General features: G+C 43.4%; 1 protein-coding gene across 2 annotated transcripts in view; it reads right to left on the bottom strand.

Moving 5' to 3' along the window:
• Coro1c (coronin 1C) overlaps positions 1–18,240 on the bottom strand; it is a 69,192-nt gene that overhangs the window by 25,324 nt on the left and 25,628 nt on the right. The gene's annotated exons all lie outside the window — the stretch shown is intronic.

Genomic DNA, 18,240 nt, shown 5'->3' with positions numbered 1-18,240 from the left:
AGGACACAGCAGGCTGATGAGCCATGACAGTCTTGGGAAAGTTTCTGCTGAGAAGGCAAGTGCTAAGTCAAGACTTAAAAGATAATGGTACTATCTACAGCACTGAGGCCTAGGTTTTTTCATGCCTTCTCCCTTTCATTATCCTTAGGCCTAGGGACTGGGAGTGTAGGTTAGGGCATGCGTCTAGCATGCTGGAGTTCCAGCACCACGGGAAAATGTCCACGCACACTGTAACACACAAGATCTGTGACCTGCCCTGGCTGGTGTCCTGCTTCTGCCATGTAGCTATGGATTCTTGGCTAATTTAACTCTAGCCCTTAAGCTCAGTGCCTCAGCTTGTGTCTAGTATGATTCTCTCAGAGTAGATGTGAGGACTAAATGACACAACAGGGATAAAGTGTGAAATAGACACACATGATGTAACAAACACTGGAACCCACTCTACCACATCTCCACAGCATCTCCTTGAAGAAGGAACACCTCTCGACTGAGCACCCAGGCCAGGTTTTCTCCAGTTCTCTCACTGAAGCCCTACCCATACCACCAGACAAGGTTACCCAGGCCTTACCCAGGAATGTGCCACCATTAAGGCTGCTAGGGTAGCTCACAGGGGCTGCCTTGTACCTTTTATAACTACACAGGAATATCTTATAATTACTAAACTATAAACAATCACTTCTGAATATGTGACATTTCAAACATTATAAGACAGAAAGGCCAAATGGAGGTCCCCTTGATCATTTAAACAGAGGGGTCTCCATTATAGAACAGGGACACAAATTAATGAGGCAGTGGATAAAAAAGAAACCCACATTCAAATAGAGGCACAAGCTGGATGCCAGTGGCTTACACCTATATTCCTAGATGTTCAGGAGGATGAGATCTGAGGGTTGTGGTTCAAAGCCAGCTTGGGTAGACAAATTGGGACATTCCCCCCTCCCGCTCCCCCCCCACCCCAGTCCTAGGTCTTGAACTCTGAGTCTGGGCACTGTTGATGGGCTCCTTTAACTCAAGGCCTAGTGTTCTATCACTTAAACTACAGCACCACTTCTAGCTTTGTATATGATTGGAGATAAAAGTCTCACAGAACTTCCCTGCCTGGGCTGGCTTCAAACTGAGATCCTTAAATCTCAGTCTTCTGAGTAGCTAGGATTATAGGTGTGAGCCACTTAGCACCTAGCATTGTTCCCCCCCCCCCCCCCGTTGCACTCCTTGGGCTTGAACTCGGAGCCTGAATACTCTCCCTGAGCTTTTATGCTCAAGGCTAATACTCTACCACTTGAACTCCAGTGCCACTTCTAGCCTCCTCAAAGGAAAGAGGGGAGAAAGGGGAAGGAGAGAAGAGATAGGGGTATAGCTCAAGTAATTGAGCACCTGTTTATTAGCAAGGGTAAGACCCCGAATTCAAACTCCTGGACTATAAAAGAAAGGGGGGGCGGGAGTTTGGCCTAGTGGTTAAAGTGCTTGCCTAGCATGCATGAAGACCCAGGTTTGATTCCTCGGTACCACATATATAGAAAAAAGCCAGAAGTGGTGCTGAGGCTCAAGTGGTAGAGCTCTAGCCTTGAGAAAGTCCAAGGACAGTGCTCAGGCCCTGAGCTCAAGCCCGGGACTGGCAAAGAAGGGGAAGAGAATTGGGGAGGGAGGGAAAAGGAGGAGGAAGGAGCGGCAGGCATGAAGACCAAATGCAACAGTATGATTTGTAAATGCACATGCTATTTTGAGGCCAGACTGGGTTACACAGCCAGACGTTGTCACAAAACAATACATGCATGTACATATGTACACACTTGTACGCACAGACACATGCATGCACACACACACAGAGTGGAAAAACAAATTGCAGACCAAGAAAAAATATGTGCCATATGTACATTGTCCAACAAGAACAAGGAAGAACCTAAAAGACCAGTGGGCAGGTGAAGTGACAGGAATTCATAGGGAAACTGAAAACCACAGTGTAAGGAGACACTCTATCTCACTGGGAAAAATGTTCAATATGAGCAGAGTGAATGGGGAAGAAGGGGCTCACACAGGGCTTCTGCAACTCTCTTGGCAAGCAGAATGGCCTGTTTCCAGGTCCCAGGTAGAAATGATAAAAATGGCATCCATGCAGCACACAGCCTCTGGGCAGTGTAGGAGGGGAAGGGCTCCCATTTCCACAAGGACAGGCCTGGCTGCAGAGCTACTAAAAGCAAGCAGAGGCAGAGCAATCTCTCAGTCTCCCTCAGAAACTCACTCACTCACTCTCTCTCTCTCTCTCTCTCACGCACACACACACACACACACACTTGCACATGTGCAAAGTACTTTTGTGACAGACACATACAGGTAGGATACAAGCACATCTGAGGAAACAATTTCCCTTGGTGAAGAACAAAACAAATGGGAGTGGTATTTTGGCCACATCTGGTTATGTTTTCGTCCCTCCAAAATAGATAGAAAACAAACATAACAAAACATTAACATCTGACTAATTTTGTGGGTGAGTACATGCATATCCTATCATTTCATATGCTTCCTATTTTGGAAAAAAATAAAAATGATAATGTTAATGTATTTCTACTGAAAAAAATTTTTTTTCACTCAAGAAGCAAAAAGCCTTTTCTACCTGAACTGTTTTCTGTCAGGATCTTTTCATTCCCAAGTTGGCCCCAGCTAACCACATTTGACATCCTTGATGACGAAGCATAGTACTGTACTTGAACTTCCAAGAATAACAAAATGATCTTTCCCAATCTGGTCAGATACAAATGGATCTTGAGAGGAATTGAAGTACTCATACTAGCTGTGCTTAGTTACATATGAAGGGGCATTACTACATGACCCTCTGCCCTGCCCTGGTTAAAATGAAACAAACTTGCTGGGCACCAGTGACTCACGACTATAATCCTAGCTACTCTGGAGGCTGAGATCTAAGGATCACAGATCAAAGCCAGGCCAGACACAGAAGTCCTCCGTGAGACTCTTATCTCCAATTAACCACTAGAAAACTGGAAGTGGCAGTAGCACGCTATGGCTCAAGAGGTAGGGAGATAGCCTTGGGCTACACCCAGGTCCAGAGTCTAAGCCCCATGACACAAATAAGTAACCTTGCCCAAAAGTTATTAGCCAATATTCTTCAAATGAGACAGTTGAGGGCTGGGAGTGCTGGGAGTGACTCAAGTGGCATAACAAGTGAGTTTGAGTTAGAATCCCAGTACACACCTCCCTCCTTCCCCCCCCCCCTTTCTGATTTGAGCAACAGCACAGCTGTTATTCCTACCTCAGTCCTATTGAGCTTGGAGCATAAAGGTACTAGGCTATAAAGGTACCATAAAAGTATCTTTAAGAAACATTTGCCCAGGAAGCTGAAAGTGAACCCCATCAATTCCACCCTTTCTACTAAAAAAAAAAAAAATCAGTAATAGCAACCAGGCACAATGCTTACTCCTAGTGACTCAGGAGGCCAAGATCTGAGAATCAAGTATCTTATCTCTAATCAATCAGAAGTGAAGGTATAGCTTCTGTGGTAAAGTACCAACTCTGAGTAGAAAAAGCCAAATCAGGGCATAGGTCCCATGTTTGAGTCCTAGTGCTGGCAAACAAACAAACAACAGTAATAGCTAATACTTCTAGGAGACTTTACATGCTGGGAAGATCTTTATATCTGTGTTTATCACAAGACCATTTTTAAAATGGGAATGTAAACATTCCTACTTTCTAAATTAAAAAAAAAAAGGAGACAGATAAAGTGAAGATGCAGATGTCTAAAATATTCCTAATCTTCCAGATTAGGAGAAAGAAAATTTCCATTATGCCATGGATTGTGAATAGGGCACAAAAGTAACATTAAAGCCATTGGCAGCTGGCCATTAGCCACTCAGAGTTAATAACAAGTGATATTCTGTAAGCAGCTGCTTCCTCTTGTGATGTCACCAGAAATCCTTACAACAAATAACCCGAGGAATGTAGCATCATACTATAGCAGCACAAGAAAAAAGAACGGAGTATCTGAACAAAAGGGAAAAAGAATGAGAGAAAGGTGCTGTTCTAATGGCACTTCCATCATTTTGGTATTATTAAATGTTCATAATTCTCAGCTTTGGTAGAGCAGTCCATACAGTCCCCCTACCCCCTAAAGGAAGATACACTGTGGAAGTGGACCCTAACAAGCTTCTGAGGACCATTGAAAAGACAGCCACCACCTGTCAGACATAGCATTTCATTCTACTAGCCAATGAATGTAGTGTTTCTTAAGTCACTCACAATACCTAGAATATAACTAGTTTGGTTTTTTTTTTTTTTTTTAGCATGGAAATAGAAGGTTTGGCTAGATGTAAAAGGCATTTATTTACATTCCTAGCTTTCATTTTTAAAAATTTGTTCATAACTTATAGCCCCACTACAGGATGCCTTTTATTGTGCTTTCTAGCTGAAACCCACAGTAAGTAAGATTACCTGGATGTTAATTTAGCAGGGGATAAAAATGACCAACACAAGCTTTCCAAAAGCTCCAACCCACAACCCAGCTCCTAAAGTTGAGGGGCACTGTGAAATGGGTCAAGGCACTGTCTTATAGTCATTAGCAACTGAAAGATCCAGTGGCCAGCCCAGAGCCAAGCAATATGAGCCTGAGGGAAAATTCAACCTCTGAAGCCTGGTACAGTTTCCAAAGGGCTGGCTTGAGCTAAAGGTGATGGTTTTGAGTATGCTCCGGCTAGCAACCCAGAACATCCTAGACACCCTATCATTTGTTTTTTGTTTGAGGAAAGTTCTTAGACATTTCAAAGGAGAGCTCCAAAAATAGCAGAGTATGCTAGGGAGTCACACCTATAAACAGTCACTCAGGAGGCTGAGATCTAAGGACTGCGAAGGCAGCTCAGGCAGAAAAGTCTGCAAGACTCTACCTCCAAGTAACCAGCAATATGCTAGACTGGAGGTGTGGCTCAAGTGGAAGAACACCAGCTATAAGTGCTCAAATTTATACTTGTATAAACACAACAAAAAACAATAGAGCTCCTAAAGAGCGCTCATATTTCTCAACTAAGTCTATCAAATTAGGTGCCATTTTTCTTCAACAGATTTTTTTTAAGGAGGAGAGAAAAAAAACAACAACAATGTAAGTAACAGTAAGTATGGAACTATAATAGCTCTAAAAAGGAAGATTTATAATTTAGAGGTATACAAAATTCATGTAACTGGGGCTGGGAGTTTGGCCTAGTGGTTAAAGTGTTTGCCTAGCATGCATGAAGACCTGGGTTCGATTCCTCGGTACCACATACATAGAAAAAAGCCAGAAGTGGTGCTGAGGCTCAAGTGGTAGAGCTCTAGCCTTGAGAAAGTCCAAGGACAGTGCTCAGGCCCTGAGCTCAAGCCCAGGACTGGCAAAAAAAAAAAAAAAAAGGGTGGAAAAGCCCAAACAGCTAGTGACTGGTAGATAGGCAAACACAATGTGATTTATCTATGCTGAGCAACATTATTCAGCCATAAAAAGGAGTGTAGCACTAATTCACACTATATACAGTAAATGAGTTTGGAAAAACAGTAACAAAATATTCAAAGCAAGCTGGGTACCAGTGGCTCACCAGGTAACCCAAAGAGTTTCATGGACTTTCTTGCCTCAGCTGAGGCTCAAGTGGTAGAGCTCTAGCCTTGAGAAAATCCAAGGACAGTGCTCAGGCCCTGAGCTCAAGCCCAGGACTGGCAAAAAAAAAAAAAATTCATGTAACATTTAAGAAATTATAGTTCTCATCTGTAAGGATGTTTACTTCAACATGAAGCCTCAATAGCTTCTGCTTAGACCTCCTATTGTATCTTATTTATCGGCCTTATACTTCATTTCAAAAAGGAAACCATATTGAAGAGGTGTACCCAACCAGCCATAGTGATGCATGCTGTAATACCAGAACTCAGAAGGCTGATGCAGGAAGAGATAGTGCTCAAGACCACCCTGGACTACACAGGACAGCCAGTCGCAAAATAACAAAAATGACAACCACTGGAAAGAGTAGAGTGCATCCTTCAAACTGACAGCCAGCTCCACTGAGCAATCAATAAAAACACTGTTAACACAATGGAATTCTACATAGCCAACAGACAAGATAAAATAATGGCATTCACAGGGAAATGGATGAATCTAGAGCAAATCATGTTGAGTGAGACAAGTCAAGACCTAAGGAACAAAAGGTGCATGGTATCCTTAATATGTGGCTATTAAATCCAAAGAGTATAAGAGCGAGGACTCAATAATTGCATACCCAAAGCTATGGACATGGTAATGGAAATATAAACATAACTATATAGACATAAAAACCTATAAAAATGCTGTTAATGTGTACAACATACACAGAAAAAAATTTGTTTCAATAAAAGAATCCTATTCTGTGTATGTGTGTCCTGTGTGTGTATGTTTGAACTCAGGGACAGCCCTGAACTTTTTGGACTTTGCTCAAGGCTAGTACTCTACCACTAGGGACACAGCTCCACATTCTGTTTTTTGATGGTTAATTGGAGATAAGGGTTTAATGAACCTTCCTACTTAGGTTGGCTTCAAACTATAAGCCTCAGATTTCAGCCTCCTGAGTAGCTAGTATTACAGGCATGAGCCACCAGTGCCTGGCTTACTCTAGGTAACTTTTTAAAGGAGCCAGGGGTACTTGCAGGTATGTTCTCTCTCTGTTGCCTCTAATATATCCCACATACCATACAGAACATCACTCCGAATTACTTAATGTAAGAGGGCTTCTCACATTTTTTTTTTTTTTTTTTTGCCAGTCATGAAGCTTGAACTTAGGACATGGACTCTGTCCTTGGGCTTTTCTCAAGGCTAGCACTCTACCACTTGAGCCATAGCACCACTTCTGGCTTTTTTGTGTGTGTGTGTGTGTGTGTGTATGTGGTACACAGGAATCAAACCCAGGGCTTTGTGCATCCTTGGTGAGCACTCTACCACCAGGCCATGCTCCCGGTTCCCATTGCTCATTTAATAATCACTGGCTCTCTCAAGAATGGTAACACATAAAATTCTGTTAAAGTTGTATAGCACTTCACCCAGCAGGCATACTCTTCTCATAACTAATCCTAAAGAAACCATTTTAGAGTGTGAGTGTGTGTGTGTGTGTGTGTGTGTGTGTGTGTGTGGTACTAGGAATCAAAACCAGGGCTTCATGCATGCTAGGCAAGCACTCCACAACTAAGTCACATTCCTGGACCTCATGACTAACTCAAAGCAGGAAAAACTCCCATGGTGATAAGAGGCACACAACATCTTGGCCAAGTTCGTGATCTCCACATGAGGATGCTCAGGTAATTCCATGTGCCGTTGCTTCCTAGCTGACATCCTGGAGTGCATCGAATGACCTAGGCCTGTGGCCGGTGCTGGCCTCTGCTTGTGCCCCTTATCTAGGGCAGCACGGACAGCTGGCTCATTCTCTAGTCCTCCCAAATTTCTCAGCTTCAGCCCTCACGCTGGCCATACCTGCCTCTGTACCTATAAACTCTCCTCCATTTGCACAGTAGGAAAAATGAGTAGCAAAACCATTTGATGGTCAAATTGGTTGGAATCCATTGTAAACATGTGTGGAAAGTAGTAGTGAAATCCCACATATACAACTAATGCATGCTAATTTAAAACACATCAGATTTCAAGAACCACTGATGTGGCTTTGGGGTGGGACAGTGAGACTTCTTGAACTCCCAGCAAGGAGAACGCTAAGCCTCACACATGTGTGCTAGGAAACAGGAAAGTTTCCAGTCCAAGCATAAGGGCTCCATTCACATGGTGCAGAGTTCAAAGGAGTCAGAAAAGGACATCTATTGAAGTAGGTTTTCCTTTTTCCTCCAACTTCCTTTCTCTTATAACAGAATTATTTATGTGGTACATGTTCTATTGGAACCTCTTAAGCCTCTGCTGCTCCCTAGGGAAGAGCTTTGGTGATTGTGGCCAGGGACAGGGACAAGTGGCAAGGGTCCCAGAAGACCACATGACCCACACAATGATCTGGTGACGGGTTACCTGTGACTTGAGAGTGACAGCTCACAGCTCAAGAATAATACCTCCTGAGGTTTTACTTTAAGGGAAGCAGAAACACCACACGTGGTACACTGGAGTAAAATGTTCGGACTGCGTTGCCTGGGAGGTGAAGGATGCTGGGGATGGAAGCTGTGGGCCATGGGGGCCTTCCCCTGCCTACAGGCCAATGAAAACAGCCTCTCTGATGGAAGTGACGATGCTGGCAAATAAATGAGGCATCACAGCTCCTCTGTATCAACTAATTTAAGCCAGGCACTGATGGCTCACACCTACAATCCTAGCTACTCAGGAAGCTGAGAAGAACTGTGGACTATGGTTCAAAGGCAGTCTTGGTAGGAAAGTCTGAGACCCTTATCTCCAATTAGCCATTACTGACTTAAAGTGGTAGAGTGCTATGCTTGGGCATAAAAGCTCAGGGACAGCATCTATGCCCTGAGTTCAAGCCCCAGGACTAGCCCCAGAAAAAAAAAAAAAAAAAAAAAAAAACCAAAAAATTTAATGCTGCATAACTTGGATTAAAGTACATGAAGAACTTGAGAGCAAATTCTAGTAATAACTTATTATCCAAAAGTCAGAAAGCAAAAAGGTTACATTTTCGTATTCAAATATGTCCAAATATATAATAACAACCAGAGAACCTGTTTTTCCCAATTTTTTGACTTAAGAAAACATTTGTACAGTGAAAACCTAATACTTCCTGCTCGTCACTGCAGAGTAACTCCATATGATAGTTCTGAGATGAGAATAAACAAAAGTCATGTATCTAAGATGAAAAAAATGCAGCCTGAAAGCAAGGGCAAACATGCAAAAGAACTAACTGAGGATGTGAGGGCACTGTCAGAAATAAAAGCAGCTGCCCTCCCATCAGAAAGGAGAGTAACTGGTTGCCTAATCCCAGCTAATAAGCAAAGTACACTGGAGAAGTCTCCACTGGGACTCTCTCAGAACGAAGAACAAACTTCAGGGCCAGCCCTTTCCTTCACAGCTCTGCAGCTGATCCATAGCCTCCAAATGAAAGTCCACTCTTCCTGAAGAGTGAATTTTTTTTTTAATTTTAAAAATAGGAAGCAATGCTGGAACTCAAGTGGTAGAGTACTAGCCCTGAACTGAAGAGCTCAGGGACAGCACCCAAGCCCAGAGTTCAAGCCCCATGTCCAATAAGAAAGAGAAAGAGAGAAAGAGAGAGAGAGAGGGGGGGGGGGGAGAGAGAAAGAAAGAAAGAAAGAAAGAAAGAAAGAAAGAAAGAAAGAAAGGAAGGAAGGAAGGAAGGAAGGAAGGAAGAAAGAAAGAAAGAAAGAAAGAAAGATAGATTACTTGGGTTTTGGGGGGAGGGGAATTCTTTTTTTTTTATCTGTGGGCTCCAAGGCACGTTGTTCATATCTAGTAGAGTTATAAACAAGCTAGAGGACCGGAGTGCGGGCCCAATTCAGTAGCCTGTATCACTTACACATGGCTTAGAGCTCAGCCAGAACTGAAACCCGAGTCGCCATAGGAAGCAAACATGTGCTGCACCCGTGGCATCCCAGCTCAGTCTTCCCTGGACTCTACATTCAGGTCTACCTCTAACCAGCAGAGATTCCCAATGTGGTGAGAAGAGTATGCTACACATGACTATAAAGTGGCATCTAGGCACATGACAACTGCAAAACTGTGTTCATTCCACATTTCAGAGCAACCTGTACTCAGAACCTTGCTTGGCCGGAGCCAAAGCGACATTGCCAGCCTGAGGCCATCCGGCCAGTTCACTCACACACACACAATGCTTCAGCCCACAGCACAGGCCTGGGCTGTGTGCACCCACTCACGCTCACCAGAAACCCAGGAAAGAGTTAAACATTCTTTGCACTTGACTCCGTGGCTTCTCTACACCACACATTCCCAGATCCCACCATTCTCTGAGCCACTGTGCAGCCAATCAAAGCAAAGGAAGGAAATTATCCTGGCCAGCTGTCAGCCGCAGAGCTCTGATGGCCATATATGGTAAAAACCACTGTTAGAGCTCGTCAGGCCTGCAGGCCGGCTGCTGTGGACATATCTGTGAACTGCAGCAGCAGAAGCTGGCCCAGGAAATGCACAAAGGACAGGCCGCCTGCTCATCTCTGGGGAGTGGGGGAAGGGGCGGGCAAAGCCGTCATCTGCCAGGGCATATTCTCAGTGAGTCACAGCCACTCACTGTCATCAGAAACAGCCCCCAGGGCACATTGTGAGGCTCCTTCTGCCGGGACTTTGTGCTCCATTGTTAACTGGGTGTCTCGCTCCTCCTTGCCCCTCCAGAGGCTGTGGAAAACACAGGCACTGGGGAGAAAATGAAAAGGCCCTTCTGTGGCACTTCATGTGGTAATGAGGCTGCGCAGTGTGCCTATGGTTGGCAGCTCAGTGACATAATTTGGAAGCCATTGTTCTGCACCTGGTGCCCTCCTCCTGCATCCTCCACTCCTCCCAAGCACCCCCCAGCCTTTCACAACCCACACACTTGAACAGTTGAAGGTGCTCTGGGCATCAATCTATTTCAGTAGGGAGTGAATGGGCAGGCCACGACACATGAGACTATGACATGGAATAAAAATCCTCTGCCCATAAACCAGTACTACCAAGTGCCAAACACCCACGTCTGTACATAGGCCTACCGGTACTGTTACCTCCACTCCAAATCCAAGCACTGCTGTCTTGCAAAAATGGAAATTGCCTGTCAGCATGTACAGCAGGCAGATGCAGCTAATGCAAATCCAGCAGGTGCTGGCAGTCACTACATACCCCACAGAAAAGCACCATCAGGAGACTGCCATTCCTTTTGAAGCAGCCCGTGAAAGAAGGCACTTCTCAGCCCTGCGCCAGTAAACTGAACTGCAGTGATTTCATCATCACTGTCACTGCTTCCACATAAGGCTGGGGAGAGATCAAGCACTTTCCAAACCTTACAACAATGCTCTGCCCTGACACAATCAAAGCCTGGGAAAACAATAACTTGTTTTGGTTATTTATGCTTTCTGCCCACAGAAAGAATGCAAAGGATTATGTGTCAATAGACTACAGTTTCTATACCAAGAAACCCCTTTACACTCAGTAGGAAAAATGTTAACAGAAAGAAAATCTACATGTACAAATTAAAGAAAAACTCAGAGAGCTAACAACAATAGACCCTACAGTCAGACTCTCAGTCCAGGATTAGCACAATGGCAGGAATAGAAGCTACCCTACTGAAATACAACTTCGGAAAGGCCCCTCTCCAAGCACAAGCTTATCTCACGTCTATGAAGGACAGAAGTCACTGCCTTTGTATGTGATGAGTCAAGAAACGGGTGGTTTTTCTATCATAAGCTATCCCTCAGCCATCATTCCTTTCAAGATGGCACATCTATGTTGGTGAGCTGATGGTAGCTGTTGGCTGAAGGGCCCAAGGACCCTTCCAGGACCTGCTTAACTGTCCTCACAAGATGACAGCTCCAAGACACAACATTGAAGCCAGTGGGCTTTGATGGACTGGTCGCAGAAGTTGCAGCCCTCAATTCCGCCACATCCTGCACTCACACAGTTCATCTACGGATGCTGATGGAATCACACAATAGCACAAATACTGTGTGACAAAAATCACTGACCTCCATCTTGGAGTCTGCGTACCACAACACAAGCGGGTTAAGACTTGGGGAATCTATACAAAGGCCACATAGAGGTTGGGAATGTGGCTTAGTGGTAGAGTATTTGCCTAGCACGCTTAAAGCCCTGGGTTCCATTCCTCAGTACCACATAAAAAGGAAAAGTCAGAAGTGGCGCTGTGGCTCAAGTGGTAAAGTGCTAGGCTTGAGCAAAAGAAACTCAGAGACAGTGCCCTGGCCCTGAGTTCAAGACACAGGACCGCCCCCCCCCCCAAAAAAAAGGTCCCATAGACATTTCCAGGTAACCTTTGTATCAGTAGCTTGTGTAAAGGCCACCATACGAATATCACTGTTTACATCCACTATCCAAGCAAGTCATGAGATATATAATTCTATCCATTATTCCCATTTGTTAAGAGAATGAGAAGACAGTTATAATACAATGTGATGATGCAGCTTGTGGTATTAGACAAGCAACTAAGAGAAATGAAAGGATGATTTCCTCAGCTTAACAATTCACAGGTAATGCATGAGCTGGATATTAAACAATAAGAACCAAACAAATACTTATTAAGAACTTAGAATACTGACAAATAAATCAAAATGTCTTCATCAATAAACATGGTACACGTTGCTAAAGAAACCCTTGCTGACCCAAGTCCTTAAAAAATTTCAGTCCTAATGCCCTTTGACAGCTACTATATAGGTAATGAATTAATTTCTCTCATGCATCTAGAAGGAACCACGCACCATTCCTTGCAAGAACTAAGAGTCAGTTAAATGATTTTCTGAAGGGTTGAATTCTTTCCAAAAATGCTAGCTGACAGGATAGCAAGAGGCACAGACAAGAGAATTCATGGAGAGTTAAGTAAGCACGATTCCAAATATTTCAGTACACAATACCCAGAGCAAATGGGAAAAACTGTGCAACTATGCCAACGAACTAGAAAGAGAGAGGGAAAGACAAGGGACCAAAGTTTAACAGATATCTGGCTATATAACCCACCTCATCATGGCCCAGACAAGATCTCCTTCTTCCATCACAGGCACTGCAAGGACAAAATTACCCATCACTTCAAGGCTCTTCACATTAGAGATAGTAGCCAAGAGAAAAAGCAATTAGGGAAGAGAGAAGCCATGCAGTTGACATCCTCCATCAAGTCAATATGTAGATATCAAGGGCATATAATTCTGATGGGCACTAGTGGTCCTCACCTGCAGTCCTCACTACTCAAGAGACTGAGATCTGACAAGGGAGGTTTAAAGCCAGCCTGGGCAGGAAAGTCCACGAGACTAGACAGCAAAAAGCCACAAGCAGAGTTGTGGCTCAAGTGGTAGAGTGCCAGCCATGAGTGGAAAAAAGCCCAGTACTTGTGCATGTGTGTGTGTATACGCGCACACACGCACACACACACACACGAGCAAATAGTCCTAACCAACACCTCCACCACTGTTTAAGTCAGGGTTAACAGATTTGCTGTGATCTGAGGTGTGTGCATGTGATCAACTCAGATACAGCTGTTTATATGAGCAAGAGGAAGGGAAGGCTTGGGCACATGAGCCTAGCCCACAAAGGAAAGGATTGTTCTTGCCAACATGGTAGACAACATGGAGGGCTGAAAGCTATTTGTTCTTGAGACAAAGCAGCTTATGCCATGGTGGGGATTGGGGGGAAGCACTATCAATTTGGCCATAACCACAACCACAAAGCCAACTTGTGTTCAACAAGACTGCTATTTTATTATTCACTCTCTGAAAGACTGAAGAGAAGAAAATGTAGGAAGCCACACCTGGAAGTCTGGCAGAATGGCTTGCCACAGCTTGACAGAAACATTACAAAAGAGAATGCCAATCACATAGGCCTCAGGGTTGAGTACTTGGTATTTATTCCTCAACCAACAACCTCTCCCCTAAGAGCCTCATAAACCACACACATAAAGTTTACATGCATACTTAAGCATACTTCTGGTAGGTGTGCATATGTGTGTGTGTGTTCTCATGTATTTGTCCCCACTATTCTTTCAGATTCTTTATAGATAAGTCCAGGAAGACAGACATCACATCTAGCTTATTTTACACTCACCCACAATGTAGCCATGGCTATATGAGGTTACATTTACTATTTATTGCTGAGACCAACTTGTTTCCAAGACAGATTCATACTACAAGGCCAGATTTTTTTTGTGTGTGTGTGGATTTTTATCATACATTTTCTTAACCAGGAGTTAACTCTGCTAAGCTATAAGGCCACATTTTTAAATATGAGATTTTCTGAAAGGGTTGTGATCTAACAAACTAACAAAAATCTTATCAGAAGCCACTGAGATAGTTATTTAAAACCATACTCAAGTGCTAGGTAGCTCTTGCCTGTAATCCTAGCTACTCAGGAGGCTGAGATCCCAGGAACATAGTTCAAATCCAGTTTGGGCAAAAAGTCTACGTGACTCCAGTCTTCAAGTAATCACAAAAAGCTGAAAGTTGAGCCATGGATGAGGCTCAAGTAGTAAAGAGTCAACCTTGAGGAGAAGAAGAAAAAAAAAGCACAGGGACAACATGCAGGCCCTGAATTTAAGTCCCAGTATAGGCATAGGAAAGGAGGGAGGGTTTCTCCTTTAACAGTAACAGAGGTAATAGCATATACAATTAGACTTCTAAAGGACATGGTTGGAATACAGGAAGAGAGGAATGTGCTCTACGAAACATCATATCTTGGTATCTTAACTTCGAACATATTTCCACATTGCATTTGGGACTTTGGAATGCTGTTGTTTAAAAGCATCCCTCAGAGGGCCGGGAGTTTGGCCTAGTGGTAGAGTGCTTGCCTAGCATGCACGAAGACCCAGGTTTGAAGACCCAGGTTCGATTCCTCGGTACCACATACATAGAAAAAAGCCGGAAGTGGTGCTGAGGCTGAAGTGGTAGAGTGCTAGCCTTGAGAAAGTCCAAGGACAGTGCTCAAGCCCTTAGCCCAAGCCCAGGACTGGCAAAAAAAAAAAAAAAAAAGCATCCCTCAGTTTAAGACCATTTGAGGGTGAAAGAAGGTGAATATGATCATAATACTTCACTAATGTGTGGCTGGCACACAGCAGACACTTGGCTTACCAATGATCAAACCAATCAGCAGAGATGATAACCAAAGAACAATGAAGAGTTACTTGTACTAACAAACAAATATCTGGAAAAAAAAAAGTAAAACTCATAATCCTTAGTCAAATCTTTAATGATTAAGCCACAATTAAAAGGTAAATAGTGAGAGGATAGTCACAAAGCACAGATAAATGCAGGATTCCTGATAATATGGAAGATGGTTGTTTTCTACAGTTACTGATACCCCAACAATTGCTTGTCATTCTAGTAAGGAAAGCAAAGGCTGTGTCAGTTGATCCTCCAGAGCACACAGTCAGGCCTTGATCTTGGTGGAAAAGCAGCCACAGTAAAACATCATCTAGTTTGCAAAGCTGGATGTTGGACTAAGAAGGGAAAACCATGGTGCATACTGCATCCTGCTCAGAGTTTTAAATACCAAAATGGCAGCATGAGAAATCATCTCCTAAGTGAAACCCATGGGTATGGGGGGGAAACCAAGCAGACCTGTGATTATCAAAGCAACAAATCGCTTTGCTATACAGCCCTTCATTACACAGAGCACACGAACTTCCCAGACCACATCCATTCCTCCAGACCATACTGACGCTAAAGACAAGCACAAAGTTGGCTATATATAGCTCATTTCCTCTCTCTCTCTCTCTCTCTCTCTCTCTCTCTCTCTCTCTCTCTCTCTCTCTCTCTCACACACACACACACACACACACACACACACTTAGGAGCCTGTCAATATAAAAGTTAATCCACACAAGGCACTGGTCTTATTTCTAAGGACTATCACCAGGCTTACTTTACATTAATGTCACCTCTTCCAAAACAAATTAATATTTAAAGAGCAAAACCATACAGAGAGCACTATATCCTGGAAAAGAAAGGACCCCCATCCCCGCCCCCCACTGCCAATGATTGATCCAACTATGACAATTTTGAAGCAACTTATTCTATTCTAATTCCAGTAAGTCTAGTGAAAGATACTAATATTTATTAAGTATAGGCCATTAATGTAGATGAAAACCATATCCTAAGAGCCAGTTAGTTCCAGGACTCCATTTGGGTCTCTCTCAATGGTATTAGGGAAGTTCAGTTTCTCATGGTTTACAGAAGCCAAAGACAGACTCACAGAGCCTTTTGTGGATGTGAAGTTGAAGAGAACTGTCTGAACTTGGTAGAATTCGCCATTCAGAAGTCTATTTTGGGCTTATTAATTGGCTTGTTCTATTTCCTTGAAGGAAAGAATGTCTTAAATTTATCCCTTCGCGTATAAAGGGGAAAATAAAAACTCTCTGCTCCAAAGCAGATGTTGCTGCTCCAAGGCCTGGAGTGGGGCTGGGGGGTTGAGGCTTTTTCAGCTGGCCACCCCAAAACCCACAACTTAAAGGGCAATTTGCCAAACACTCCTAGCTCTTGAAAAGGAATGGACTAAAAAGTTGTAAGGAATAAATGCAACTGACATTTAATCTAAGTATCCAGTTAAACAAATATTAATAAAATTAAACAAAGAATATTATTGGTATTTGCCATTTCATAGAAATTTTCTTCACAAAGTAAATGTATCTAAGTAGAAAATTTCAATCAATGAAAAATCCCTCCGTGAGAATTTTCCATTTAATGAGATTTGCCTTCACTGATCAGAAGGTACCTTTGGAAATGTATCAAACTTTCCACCACCACAGGCGTCTATCTACTTCCCTATTTCTGTACAGAAAAGTTACTACTGTATATCACATCAGTCTAGTCAGTAAAGATATAGATGTTAAAATAAAACAAGGTAGTCAGTCAAGAGCTTCTTGAGGGAAAACCACAAAAGAGTTGGTACATTCCCTGAGGCACGAGGGGGGAGGGGCGGGGATCCCATCAAATACAATATAAAGCAGAACTCTGACAGAACGTCCACTTTCAGAACCACCCACTCTGCTGAGACAGATGTGCCCTGACATGTACGCAGTAAGCACAAGGGTAAGTTCTGCTTCCCGCTGTCTGGAAACGGCCATTCCTGCTCAACACAGAAATCCACACCAGCACAGAGCCCCACTCCCATCTCAGAGCTCAGCACTCACCAAGTACATTTTCGACCTGAAACCTTTTCCAACTCGAAAACAATTATTTTTTGGTATTGTTTCTTAGTTCTTTATATAGCTTTTTCTCCCTCCCCCTTCCCTGCCAGTTCTGCTATTTGCTGATAAATGAGGTACAGATTTTAATCTTTATGATACGTGCACAACCATCTTTTCCTACCTGGAGAGTGGGTTCTCTGAGAGGGCAAGGAAGGAAGAGGCCTGGAAGCCACTGGGGATGGAGTGCAAGACTCCTAGAAAAGAACTTTCATTTCTATCACTAGTAGCTCTGTTTTTACAAATAAACACTGTTTAAATCTGGTACTAAAGCTTCATATTGTCAAGAAATGAAATCTGTATTGCTTTTGTTATTGTGGAATGTTCTCTCTACCTCTTGCTCCACTCTACTATTCAAAAGTAAAAAAGTTGGGGCCAGGAGTTTGGCCTAGTGGTAGAGTGCTTGCCTAGCATGCACGAAGACCCAGGGGTCGATTCCTCAGTACCACATACATAGAAAAAAGTCAGAAGTGATGCTATGGCTCAAGTGGTAGAGTTCTAGCCTTGAGAAAGCTCAAGGACAGTGCTCAGACTCTGAGCCTAAGCCCATGACTGGCAAAAAAAAAAAAAAAAAAAAAAAAGTCTTAGTACTCCAGACTTCACAGAAAAATAGAGAGGAGAGTGGGGAGAGAGAGAAAACTTTATCTTACAAATGTTCATTGGGCTTTTTGCTGGGTGCCAGTGGCTTATACCTGTAATCCTAGCTACTCAGGGTGCTGAGGTCCAGAAGATTACAGTTCAAAGCCAGCTGAGGCAGAAATGTCTACAATATTACAATTAATCAGCGAAAAGCTGGGCTGGAGTTGGAAGGTGTGGCTCCAGTTGTAGAGCAAGTCAAGCAAGCAAAGTGAGTGAATGCTAGGTTCTAAGTTTAAACCTCAATACCAGGTGTCTAGGAGTGTGTGTGTGTGTGTGTGTGTGTGTGTGTGTGTGTGTACCATCCTCTATGTCCTCCAAAAGAAAAGTGTGAAGCTGTGTGCTTCATCTGTCTCATGTCTGTAATCCGAGCTACTCAGGAGGCTGAGATCTGAGGATCGAGGTTCAAAGTCAGCCTGCACAGAAAAGGCATGAGACTCTTTTCTTCAACAAACCACCAGAAAACTGAAGTGGATTGTGGCTCAAAGAGGTAGAATGCTAGCCTTGAGCAGAAAAGCTCAGAGACAGAGCCCAGGCCCGGGGCGGGGGAGGGGGGGGTGGGAAGGGTGGTGGGGAACCAAAAAAGAAAAGGAAAGCAATCACGTATCAAATCATAAATTTCCTATGCCTATCTATGCTCATAACCTCAAAATAATCTTTTCACCAAGAGGACACACCCAAGACAGATGTCACTGGGTATTGTTCAATGTTTTCTCTGTTAGAGAAGGACTGATGTGATTGGGACTTCACCTCCATTACATCAGAGTCTAGGAGTCTCAGC

This window comes from Megascapheus bottae, chromosome 28 (assembly GCF_031878675.1).
Source record: "Megascapheus bottae isolate mThoBot1 chromosome 28, mThoBot2.hap1, whole genome shotgun sequence".
NCBI lineage: Eukaryota > Metazoa > Chordata > Mammalia > Rodentia > Geomyidae > Megascapheus > Megascapheus bottae.
Note: the sequence above shows the minus strand (reverse complement) of the source record. Positions and strands in the feature narration are given on the sequence as shown.